The 11,490-nt window shown below is 39.7% G+C and overlaps 1 pseudogene; it reads right to left on the bottom strand.

Annotated features, from left to right (window-relative positions):
• Positions 1 to 2,562: 2,562 nt before the first annotated feature.
• The window catches only part of LOC129132401 (F-BAR domain only protein 2-like), a 194,243-nt pseudogene continuing 185,315 nt past the window's right edge, over positions 2,563 to 11,490 (bottom strand).

Here is an 11,490-nt window from a genome sequence, read left to right as displayed (position 1 = left end):
GCCTCCAACTCCGGTCACTGGCATCGTGGTTGACTGCAATGGCCAATTGTGGGGCCAAAAATCTGGACTCACAATGCTGGAGTCTGCGCCAGTATCTAACAGTCCTACCAAGGTTTTCCTGTCGCCCTGATATTCCAAAATCACAGTGCTCTTTGGCCGTTCATTTAAGTTCATTGTCAAAAAGGCAAGGCCCCCCGTTGAACCGAATCCATGCTCTCCTCTGGACTGTGCCTGACGAGGGGGTAAAGTTTTAGCCAATTGTTGCAAAGGAATCAATTGAGCTATCCTTTGTCCCTTTTCGATCCGCATCGGTGGAAAAAGAGTATGCACCATAATAGAAATCTCTCCTGTGTAATCAGCATCTATCACTCCAGCTAAAACAAATAATCCCATCATCGTAGCCGAGGAACGCCCTAAAAGCAAAGCTCCCATAGGTAATCCATCAATAATGAGTGGTCCTTTTACCCCAGTTGGAACCTTTTCCGGGCGAGTAGTCATCAAAGTCACAGTTGCTGCTGCTTCAAGGTCTAGTCCAAGGCTCCCGGCAGTTGCGGGCTGGAGGCAGGTTGAGCCGAAGTTGTGACAGCTGCTATTTGTGTCTGGGCGCGGCGGCTGGCGGGCGCGCTGGCTCTGCCGTTTCCCGAGTGGCGTCTGCAGACTCCGGTGTTGTGGGTGTCCAGGCGGCAATCTTTACACCAAACACTGACGGCGGGACAGTCCCGTCGCATATGTCCCATTCCTCCACATCAGTAGCATCTGAGTCGGCCAGTCGATGGAGCTCGCGGAGCATTGATTGCTGCTGCCTGGAGCGGGGTGAGGGCCGCCAGTACTTGGTTTTGGGAAGACTCTGCCTGCTTCTGTAACCTGACCCCTAGCTCTTTAATAGCATCTACTAACATTGCCTGTGATCCCAGCGGGACATTAGCTAATCGTTCTAAAGCTTCCTCTATAGACCAATTAGCTCCCAGGGTATTTATCACATTCTTGGTAAGCTGATTGCCGTTTTGGAGTGCGCACTGTTTAAGCATGGACCCTTTCATGAACTCAGGGACTCCTGCTCGTTCAATAGCGCTGGCTACCCTGTCTATAAAAGCTCCGAATGACTCTTCCGTACCTTGCTTCATCCCCATGTAAGAAGGAATTCCTCCCGGATCCTTAATTCTATCGATAGCTAAACGTGCTAACCGCATAGCCTCCCTGCACTTTTCGGGCCCAATTAATGCTTGTGCCTCCGTTCTAAGAAACGGCCCGAACCCCATTAACTCCTCCAGGGTTACCCCATATAACGGGTCCCCTGGTTGCCGTACCACTGCGACACATTGCTGACAAATCGCATGCCAATGGGCATTAAACAAAAGCTGTTGGTGTTGAGTAAAAATGAGCCGTGTTACCATCCTGCAATCTGCCGGCAGCAAAACCTGAGTGCCCCAGATGTAATCCAGCATTTGTTTTGTGGGTTCACTAGTTACTCCAAATTGACTAACCGTGGATCGTAACTGCGATAACAGTTTCCAATCCAGGGCAGTTATTGTGGCTTGAAACCCTCCCCCCGCCACGGGAGAATAAACCACCGGGCAAGCCATTTCCATAGCAGCCGATCTTGCCTCCTCATCCCCCGTGTCCATAAATTCTTTAGCTACCGCCGCCCATGCCTCCCTTCGCTGCTGAGCAACGGCCCTTGCAAGGTCACTGTCCGACCCGGGGACGAGAGAACCATTAAGCGGAGGAGGTGTAGGGCTTAACACCGGGACAGGCGGCGCGGACGGCACGGCCGGAGGACATGCCGGGGGGGGGGGGGGGGGGGGCTGCTGTCCAAAGCAGGAACTGGTAGTGGCGGGGAGCCGTTGTCTGGAGTGGGGGCTGGGGTTGGCGGGGAGCCGCCACTTATTGCAGATGCTGGTGCCGGCGGCAGACCACCATATGGGGCAGGAACCGAAATCGGTGGGGGGATGCTACTTAAAACAGGCGCCGAAGCTGGCGGGGCCGTGCTGCTTAGAGCAGGCGCCGATGGGGGTGGGGAACTGCCGTTTAAAGTAGAAGGCGATGCCGGCGGCAGATTTACAGTGGGCGTAACAGGAGGCAGCGGGGAACCAAACCAGTCCCCATAACTCCTGTTCCTTTCATGAGCTGCGCTGGCCTGCCGGGCAGCTCTTTCCTCTGCCTGGTATTTTAGCAATTCATCATGAACGACACGCCATAACTTCCCCCACTTTCTCGCGGTCTTATCATCATCTATGACTGCCTGCCACAGCTTATCCCCAAATATACGCCACGCCGACAATTCATGCACCGTGTGCGGATTACAAAAAAGCCCCTGTGCACACCCATAAGCTAACAACCCAGAAAGCTCTTTCTGTAAATCTATGCCCTTCACCTGACGCCCTCGTAGAAAATCAGTAAATAAATCATATGCTGCTTGCCTTTCCTTATCCATGTTAAACGATAACAGCGCGCTTCTTGCAGCTCTTTTCAGGCTTCCGGCAGCACGTATCAGCCGGGCCCCCCTCTGGGGTCACCCAGGGCACGGCACCTTCCCTTTTTCAGCAGTGCTTATTGCCGTCCTCAGCTGCGATAGGACCTGACTCCGCTCACGCCGCTGACCGTGGCTATTCCCGCAGAAAGACGTCCAGGGTCACCATTTGTCATGAACGGCGGGAGAAATGCGACACACCATATGCGTGAATAGCAAATCCCGAAGTTTATTGAAAACCCACACACCTTTATATTGGTGTTAATGAAGCTTATACATATTACAAAAGCTGAGCTCATTATTGGTTAAAGCACACTTAGATCAACCACACCTACTTCTATCTTCTAACAATTATTTTGCTTCTATGTTTACATTCTTCTAACTTTTCTACCTAAGATAACTACATTTTCTGGCAAGCGATTTTCTCCCCCGTCTTCCCGTTTCAGAGAAGGTCACTGTGACCTTTGTCAGTGATTGGACACTGGTTGCTCAGTTCCCAGCTTGTTTCCCCTATCCTTATCCATTGGTATCACATCGAAATGTCCTTTCTCAGCTAACCAATTATCCAAAAAGCTCTCTACAATTAATGATCATTTACAGACAATATTAGCTAATTTCAGTGCTATTATAAAGTAATAAAAAGTTTGCAAAATTACTTTAAAAAGTGCATTTTCTGTTCTGATGATTAAACCTCAGAGTAGATCAACATTTAAAAAAAATAAATGCATATTAAAATAGTGTTTGAAAAGTAGAGAGGGCAGAGCAAACTTCTTGTACTCCTTTGATGCAATGACTTCCACATGTTAATCAGCAGTTTGCCATATACCATCCTGAAAAATAAAGGTAGGATTTTTGCAATGGGTAGATAAACCATATTTTTTCATTAGTTTTCTGCAAGCAGCTATTTGACTAACTACGGAAAGCAAAAAAAAAAGTAAAACAGTTTTCAGCCACATTTTTGAGGAAAAGTAATAATTTATGCATCACTTAATAAAGAGTTTCATAATGTATAATTTAGCACTATATATCATATTAATTTGAATATGTAAGCACATCAGTGTCTTACCAGAGGCAAATCTCTTCTTAAGGAGGGAAAGTCGGTAGCCAGTGCCAACTAGCTCTACATCTATTACTGAAAGGGTGCTTCCTTCACTAATGAATTGCACTGCAAGTGTCGCTGGTTTACTGGGTCCTTCTGAAAGTTCAAATTTTGCTCTGAGTGATCCAGAACCTATAAAAATAACAAAACTGAAAGGCTAGTTGTTTTTCAAGACCAAGGTTATCTCTCAGAATTTTTAGTAGTAAGGAGCAGAACTGACATGGTGATCTTTAAGAGCTATTCCTAGTGGCAGTCCTATAGAGATTTTCAGAAGAGATGAGAGTACAACTCTCTTTTTCCAATACTCTGTTTAGGACACTGACTAGTGAATGATTTAGAGGAAAGCAATACACATTTCTACAAGATTATACTCCTAGAAGAATGTGTATATCAGACAGCCTGGTAGTCTCCTATTACATTAAATACCTGATTGTTCCCTATACTCATAATTTATGCTTCCTGGTTTATCTTGTATGTAGTACTTTTCTTTAGCAGATTTTAAAGTACATTAGAATATTTAAATGCTGTCACGATTTGCCTGGATGAATGCACGTGAACAAAACCATTGGAAGAAATGCAGATGAACAGTAATTTAGCAAGAGGAAAGCAATTCTTATTTTTCTAATAAATGCAAGGTTTGATAAAATACATTTCCCAAAAACCAGTTCCTTTTTATAGACAATGGCAAAATTCACTTCAGTACCATTATAAAATAGTAATAGTTCAAAATTGCTTTAAGTACACCTTTGTAGTCAATGCAAGACATAAAACCCCCCAACATTATTGTTGGTCTCTTTTTCTAGTTCTTAAACAAGACTCTTCTTGTTCTTGCAAAATATGCTGGGGAAAAAAGAGATTTAAACAATGAATTAATGGAATAGTGCAAGTCAAGTATTTTTATTTATTTAAAACAACTAGTCAGTAGGAACTGCTAAGTGAGGAGGAAAGCTAGTAACTGAAACGTTACTAGAGTAAAAGCAGGAATTGATGAATGAAATTGTTTTATGCAATGGTTTGTTCTTGGCTTAAACTCTATTTCTTCAATAGATCTGTCATAATTTGGATAAATTGGAACTTCTTTTCACTGTAAGTTTGGAAAAATATATTCAAGTGTTTCAAAAAAACATTGCACCTGCAATGGCTGTGACATTAACTGGACCTCAGGGAAAGGCAGCTGGGCAAAGGACAACTATTGGTACCTTACAAAATGCTATCTAAATTACCACTCTGAGCAGATGTACATAGATTTTTTTTTTCCTGGAGTTGTACATGGTCAAAATAAAAAAATAATAAAAATGTTGGTGAAGAACTGTCTATAGTCGAGTCTATCTCAGTGCAGGACTTTTGGATTTTTTTCTTTTCCCCAGTTCTTCCACTTACCTCTTTCTACTTTATCTCAATTGTTAGCATGTGGAAAATCAGAATACAGATATTAAACATATTTCCTTTTCAATAACTGCTCATTTCCAACTAGCACTGATGTAATTATTTCCTTGCCCAGTCTAAACTGTTTTAGTGGCACTAGCTGATTTCAAGGGGCTTCACTATTTTGCTTTTTATAATCAGTTAATATTTTTACATCTCACTGTTAATGGAATCTCTCAGGAGGAATTTCATTGAGAAGAAGGTGAAAGGAGGAATTTCATTGAAAAGAAGGTGAACTGATAAACAGGATATGGCACGTGTAAACAGGCATGAAGGCATAGAGGCTAAAATTATTACCTTTTTACTGCTATCATTTGTCTGTGCAAGAAAACAAAAGAGTTCAACCTGCCTCCATTCTCAAACTTCTCTGAAATGCTAGATATTTTCCAATAAGCTTTCATCTGATCTGCATTCCTGTAAGGCAATGGAAGGTTAGTTATAAGCATCGATTTTTAAAATTTCAATTATTTATATTATTTTCCCAGATTTACACTGGTACCTTACAAACCATGAGCCTATAACCTACATCTCTCAATGGAGGTTTATAAAAATATTTCATAATTTTAAAGTGAGTTTGTGGAAAACTATACCAAGCAAAAAAGAAAACAAAACGGTGTACCTGCATTACCCCTGAGCTTGCAGCAGAGCTCAGACATATATAGCACATTTTTATACAGTTAACACTGTTCTATGCCCAGGTTATGGCTCCACAATTCAAAACCCTCTGTGGTCTCAAAAGGTAAGGGCAGGCCAAAAATGCTGGAAGCAGTTTGAAAGCTGGGTCTTTATGCTTCATGATGATAGTATGAGAGGGAGCACTACTGTTTGTTCTCCCCTATGTGAGACTCCTGGCTGTGTGAATTTTATTCCATTTCCATTCTAGTAAAAGAAGTTGGCAGAAGTGACTCAGGGTTTAAGCTAACTTCTGGTGCTGTAAAGGGGAAGAAAAGCAAAGGGAACCAAGAATCATAATCTCTAAGATGACAGGGCATTTAAACTCTTTCAGCACTTTACAGCTGTTCCATCAAAGGAAAGTCTACAACTTTTAAAGCTGTGAGCAGCATGAAGGATGATAGGTTTGAAACTCTCCTTGGCATTGGTGTAGCAGGAGTGAAATGCTCACGCAAGTAGCATAGATGGTAGTGCAGGAGGTTGAATCAGAAAATATTTATGTGACTGTGGTCACAAGGGTTTTCAGGATGAAGAAGAGACGAGAATGTTGACTCCATGATCAGAGGGCTTGATTTATTATTTTATGATATATGTTACATTAAGACTATACTAAAAAGCAATAGAAAGGAAAGGTTTCTTCAGGAGCTAGCTAAGCTAAGAATAGAAAAGAATGAATAACAAAGATCTGTGTCTCAGACAGAGAGCAAGAGCCAGCTCTGCCATGAGTGGTCAGTAAATCCAAACATCCACAGGAGACCAATCACAGGTCTACCTGTTGCATTCCACAGCAGCAGATAACCATTGTTTACTTTTGGTTGCTGAAACTGCAGCTTCTCACAAGGAAAAATCCTAAGAAAGGATTTTTCATGAAAGATGTCTGCGACATATTTATTCGTAAAAAAACCCAAAACTCTACCACCCAACCCACTAGAACAAGCATATAGTAGGAGACACATACTAGAGCTGCCTGGGACATGAGTGTATTTTTTGGTCTGCTTTCAAGGCTCAAAATTCCAGCCTTGGGTAGTTGCCTAGATAAAAGAGAGAATACATGGGGCTCAAGTCCCTTACTCTGATGAATCTGAAATGAAATTGTCACTAAGTTTTGAGTCTTTCTAGGTAGCACTAAGTGTTCTGAGTGGGCATTCCTGCCCTCACTCAGGTTCCATAACTGAGGGGTTTGTTGAAGAAGCCTGAGCAGGGAGGGGGGACACTGGCTTCACCAAAAGTTCTAGTCAAGTTGGGGAGGCAAGATACTGAACCTGCCTTTGCTCAGAATAAACTTCAGGTGATTTGGTTAAAAGTATTGCTCCCTTGAAATACCAAGTCAAGAAAGATTCTGTCTTGACAGGATTTTTTCCACTTAAAATGATATTGTATTACCACTTTGTTCAATTAACACATTTAAATGTATTGCCTTCAGAAACATCAGAACCTTTCTGATAAATACACCAGGCTTATTTTATTTCTGAACTTTGCTTTATAAGGTAAACTCATCTATAAGTAATAAGGTTAACAAAGCCTGACTTCCCAAAACTTGGTATTCTTTGCCCTCTTAACCTTCATGTTGAAATGACCCTCTTGTTCCTCTTGAAAATAAACAGTCCAGGAATTACATTACAGCTGGGCAAGTACCTATGTGCTGCCAAACCATAGGCACAGTGATTGAATTCTGTTTACCTTTTGCTCCAAGTATGTCACATTGCCTAGCCCTGATATCCTCTGCTGTTTTCACAAACTTGTATAAACAATTTTCTTAGATGTCTCACTTTCAATTGCTGCTGTAAATGGTCTGCAGGCTTAGAAGGTGGGACCAGGTAGGTATGAGTCATATAATGATCAGCATGACACTTTATCTGAGAGACAGTGCTACCAGGCTCGTGAAGAGCTCCTCATCTACTGAAGTTTGTTTTAAAAATTATTTCAATTATAGGCCAATTTTTAAGCTAGAACCACCAAGAAATATTTTTAAGAACTGCATTTCTTCTACTCTCTCTCTATATAACCTATATATCTTGATATGTTTAATACATACACACAGAGATATATATGGTTTTTAGCCATTAAGATATTTTTGTTTCAAATCATGTTATTTAAAATATCTATCCTGTCTATTGGCAAAAAGAAAGCAAACACTGGAAATTTCAGAAATGCTTGTATTCAGAAATGTTTGTATTATTGCACAGTTGGAATGGGTGCATATAATCTCATTTTAGTCTATGTGAATTGGCTGTACATTTTCTGTTTTGGACCAGACAATGTCTGAAACATCTGACACCATGCATTTTATCAAGAGGAAAAAAATTATCTGTTCTGGTGACATTTTTCAGGCTGACACTAATGAATACTCTGAAATTAATTTGAAATAATAAAAAGAAAAGCATTAATATTACCATTTTGCAGGTGGAAGTGATTCCATGTTCTTTACTCCACCATCTACTGGTACCACAACCTGCACATTAGACAGCATACTAGGCACATTCATAGACTCTGGATTATATTTATAATCCATTCGCACATCAGTAGTGCTAGCATTACATTTCCAGTAAGTTGCAAGATTCAAGGCAGTGGACTGGATACCATTTGAAGATACCTGTAAAAGAACAAACCATTGAAAGGTCTTAATTAAATATTCCTATTTTGGGCAGAATTAGGAAAAGATGGCAATGAGTATAAATCCTGACAAATGACCAACAGAACAATTGACCTCTGTGCCCTTAATCTTAGAATTCTGAAGATTGTTATAGCCTAAAGTAATTCCTGTTGTTTTTTGGTTTTTTTTTTTTTAATTATTTAAATAATTTTTAAAAGGTTTCAACTAGCTCTGGCCCACAAGGCTCATTCCTGTTCTGGCTTTCATTAGTCGAAACAGTTTTTTTTTTAGTCTTCAACTAGGCCTTATGACACTGACCATCATCCTCTGGGCCTGGCTGTTCAGCCAGTTTTCAATCCTCCTTGCTGTTTGCTAATCTGGCCCACACTTCATCAGCTTCTCTATAAAGATGAGTGCCAAAAGCCTTCCTGAAGTCTAGGTAGACAATATCCACTTCTCTCCCCTCATTTACCAGGCCAGTCATTTCATCACAGACAGTTATCAGATTGGTCAAGCATGGCTTTCCCTTGGTGAAGCCATACTGACTACTCTCAATGACATTCTTGACTTTCACGTGCCTCTAAGTGGTTCCCAGGATAAATTGTTTCTTTATATTGTGAGAGGTGAGAATATTATGCATCTCCATACATTACAATTTATTAGTTACAGCATTCAAAAAATATACAATTACAAAATCAAAATAGAATATAATTACAAACTCAAATCCTGACCAAACCCCCTAAAGTCAAGAAAAACTTAACTTCATTAACAAATAGTGTTTGAAGCTTACACACATGAATTGGATCAAAGTGTCATCAAGCTGAAACAGGTCATGAATGAACAGGGAATGTCATGAAGACATAACATGAATTCACTCAGCCTTGGCAGAGCCCAGGCACTGAAAACAGTGATGCACTCAGAACGGGCCTAGATGAGAGATGACAATTCATCTGCATTCAAACAGGCAAGGAACAATTCTTATAATTTCTGTATAGACCAGAGTTCTTAAAAAAAATCCAAAGGGAAAAAAGTGTTTACCTGATACTTTAAAACATCCACATTATAATAGGATGCAGATGGATTGTGTTCTGATAATTTCTTGAGGTAAAAAGTTATGGCTTGCATGTTCATCCAAAAATCCTTAGTACTAGAGTCACTTTGTGACTGATCACTACAAAGAAAAAGAAAGGTAGGAATCAAAAATCAACACTGAGTTTTATTATTTCTCATGTCTAAAAAATTAAGACTAGATTTTTCCCCTTCTTTATTGTTCCAAGGAAAAATTTGTTCTAATGCTTTAAAACACATAATTGTATCTTCCTAAATATTAAGACAAATTAACTGTTTGTTGTAGCTCAAAAAACTTCTCCATCCAGGTTGTTGAGCAGTGAGTTTCCTGCACTGATTATCTGCTTCACAAGATGGAGTGAATGCCAAATTTGGATTTTACATTTAATAAAAACCAATTTTAATACAGTCAGGTGCCATGAGAATGTGTGGGAGGTGGGAAAGAAAGTGGTGTTTGAAGAGGAATGTTGTCCAATTTGGAATAAATCCTAGAATCATTACTAGCTTTTGTTATGACAGCTTCACTAATGCATTGAATTAAAATTTGTGCTGAATGTGTTACCACACTTTCACTTATTTATAGTGTAAGCTTTCAAAATATTTTCAGGTAAAAGTTTCTCAGATACTTATAGCTACATTTAATCTTAGTAACAATTTATTATATAATTTCTATATGTAGCTAAGAGTGCACATGACTACAGAAGCAAAATCTTGGTCGGGAACTACTGGAGCATTGAAAAGGTGTTTTGCAACTCAAGAATATTTTCAGTTCTGGTGGCATCAGGTTTATCTTTTAATAAGGATGAAGCTTTTAAGAAAACTGATTCAGAAGCAAAATTCAAATAAGAATCAGAGCTCCACAGATCATCTGTGGATACATAGAGGAACTGCACCAGATGCCTTGGAGTGGCTACTTAAAACAGAGGATAGAGAGAGTTAGAGAATAAAGTAGGTATTTATTAAAGGCTTTCAATAGATACACCTTGGGCAGTGCAAAAGCCTCGCAGAGGCTACACCTGAGATGGATGATGGTCACGAGTTTTTCGAGGAGATATAAGTTTGGACTATTTGCATATCAGAGGTTAATTGTCCAAGTATAGCTTCAGGTAATGAAGTCACATTCCCGCAGTTTGCTCTCCCTCAATTCACTTTTGTTTATACTTTCTGGGGCCTGAGGCAGATAGTGTCCTTGGTTCTCAGGCCTGGAAAGATTGTTTTGTCTGACCAAAATGTGAAGAAGGCTTACAAACACTTTATATGCAGTTCAGAGTTATACACTAATTCAGTACAGGATTTGAAAAATATAAAAGCTAAAACTGAAGGCATCACACCAATCCCCAAGGAGGCATGCAGAAAGTGCATGCAGAATGAAAGCTGAAAAGAAGCACCTGGAACACAGTAAATATGACTGCAATGGGTTGAATATGCCAGAACAGTTATTTACATACCAGTAGCCTGTCCAATTTACTTAGAATTTGGATCTCAATACAGTGTTGCCATTCATGCAATTTCCATTTTCAGTAAAATATGTAGATAAACACTTATAACAGAGGCCTTCCAAAATGTAAACAAATGAAACCAGTAGCAAAATCCTTCTGTTTTCTCTTTCAGAATTTCTGACATCTCCACAAGTATCAGTCACATTAAAAAGGTTCATCTCTATAAATGCTAAGCAAATGATAGTCATTGCAGTATATGAAATGTCATATTATTATCATATAGGTTTAATTTCATAAATATCCAGTACATGCATCCTTTCTAATTAGAGGTGAAGTGTTACAATACTCAGACAAGAATACTAGACATTTTCACTTTTTTCCCAAGTATAATTTTTCAGTAGAATTCACTGTCAGATACAGCTCAGCTCTTCTAACATTTCAGTTATAAACTGTCATGTCAAAGAATAAATTTAATTTTGTAAGAAACATTCCTTACATTAAGTATGAATTATCGCAATAAAATTAATACAAAAGAATGGATACATGTATTTTGATTGTTTCAAATAATTTTTCCAATAAATGAAATGGAAAGTGCTCAGCTGAAAGGTATCTGATTTTTTTTTCTTTTTTTTGAAAAGATGTCCAAACAATTACTTTATTATTCTACTCAACCAGCAGCTTTTCTTCTTAAGAATTCTCCTAAGCATGCTGCTATACACTTGAG

Source organism: Agelaius phoeniceus, chromosome W (genome assembly GCF_051311805.1).
Source record: "Agelaius phoeniceus isolate bAgePho1 chromosome W, bAgePho1.hap1, whole genome shotgun sequence".
NCBI lineage: Eukaryota > Metazoa > Chordata > Aves > Passeriformes > Icteridae > Agelaius > Agelaius phoeniceus.
The sequence above is the reverse complement of the archived record's forward strand: the minus strand, read 5'-3'. Positions and strand labels throughout refer to the sequence as shown.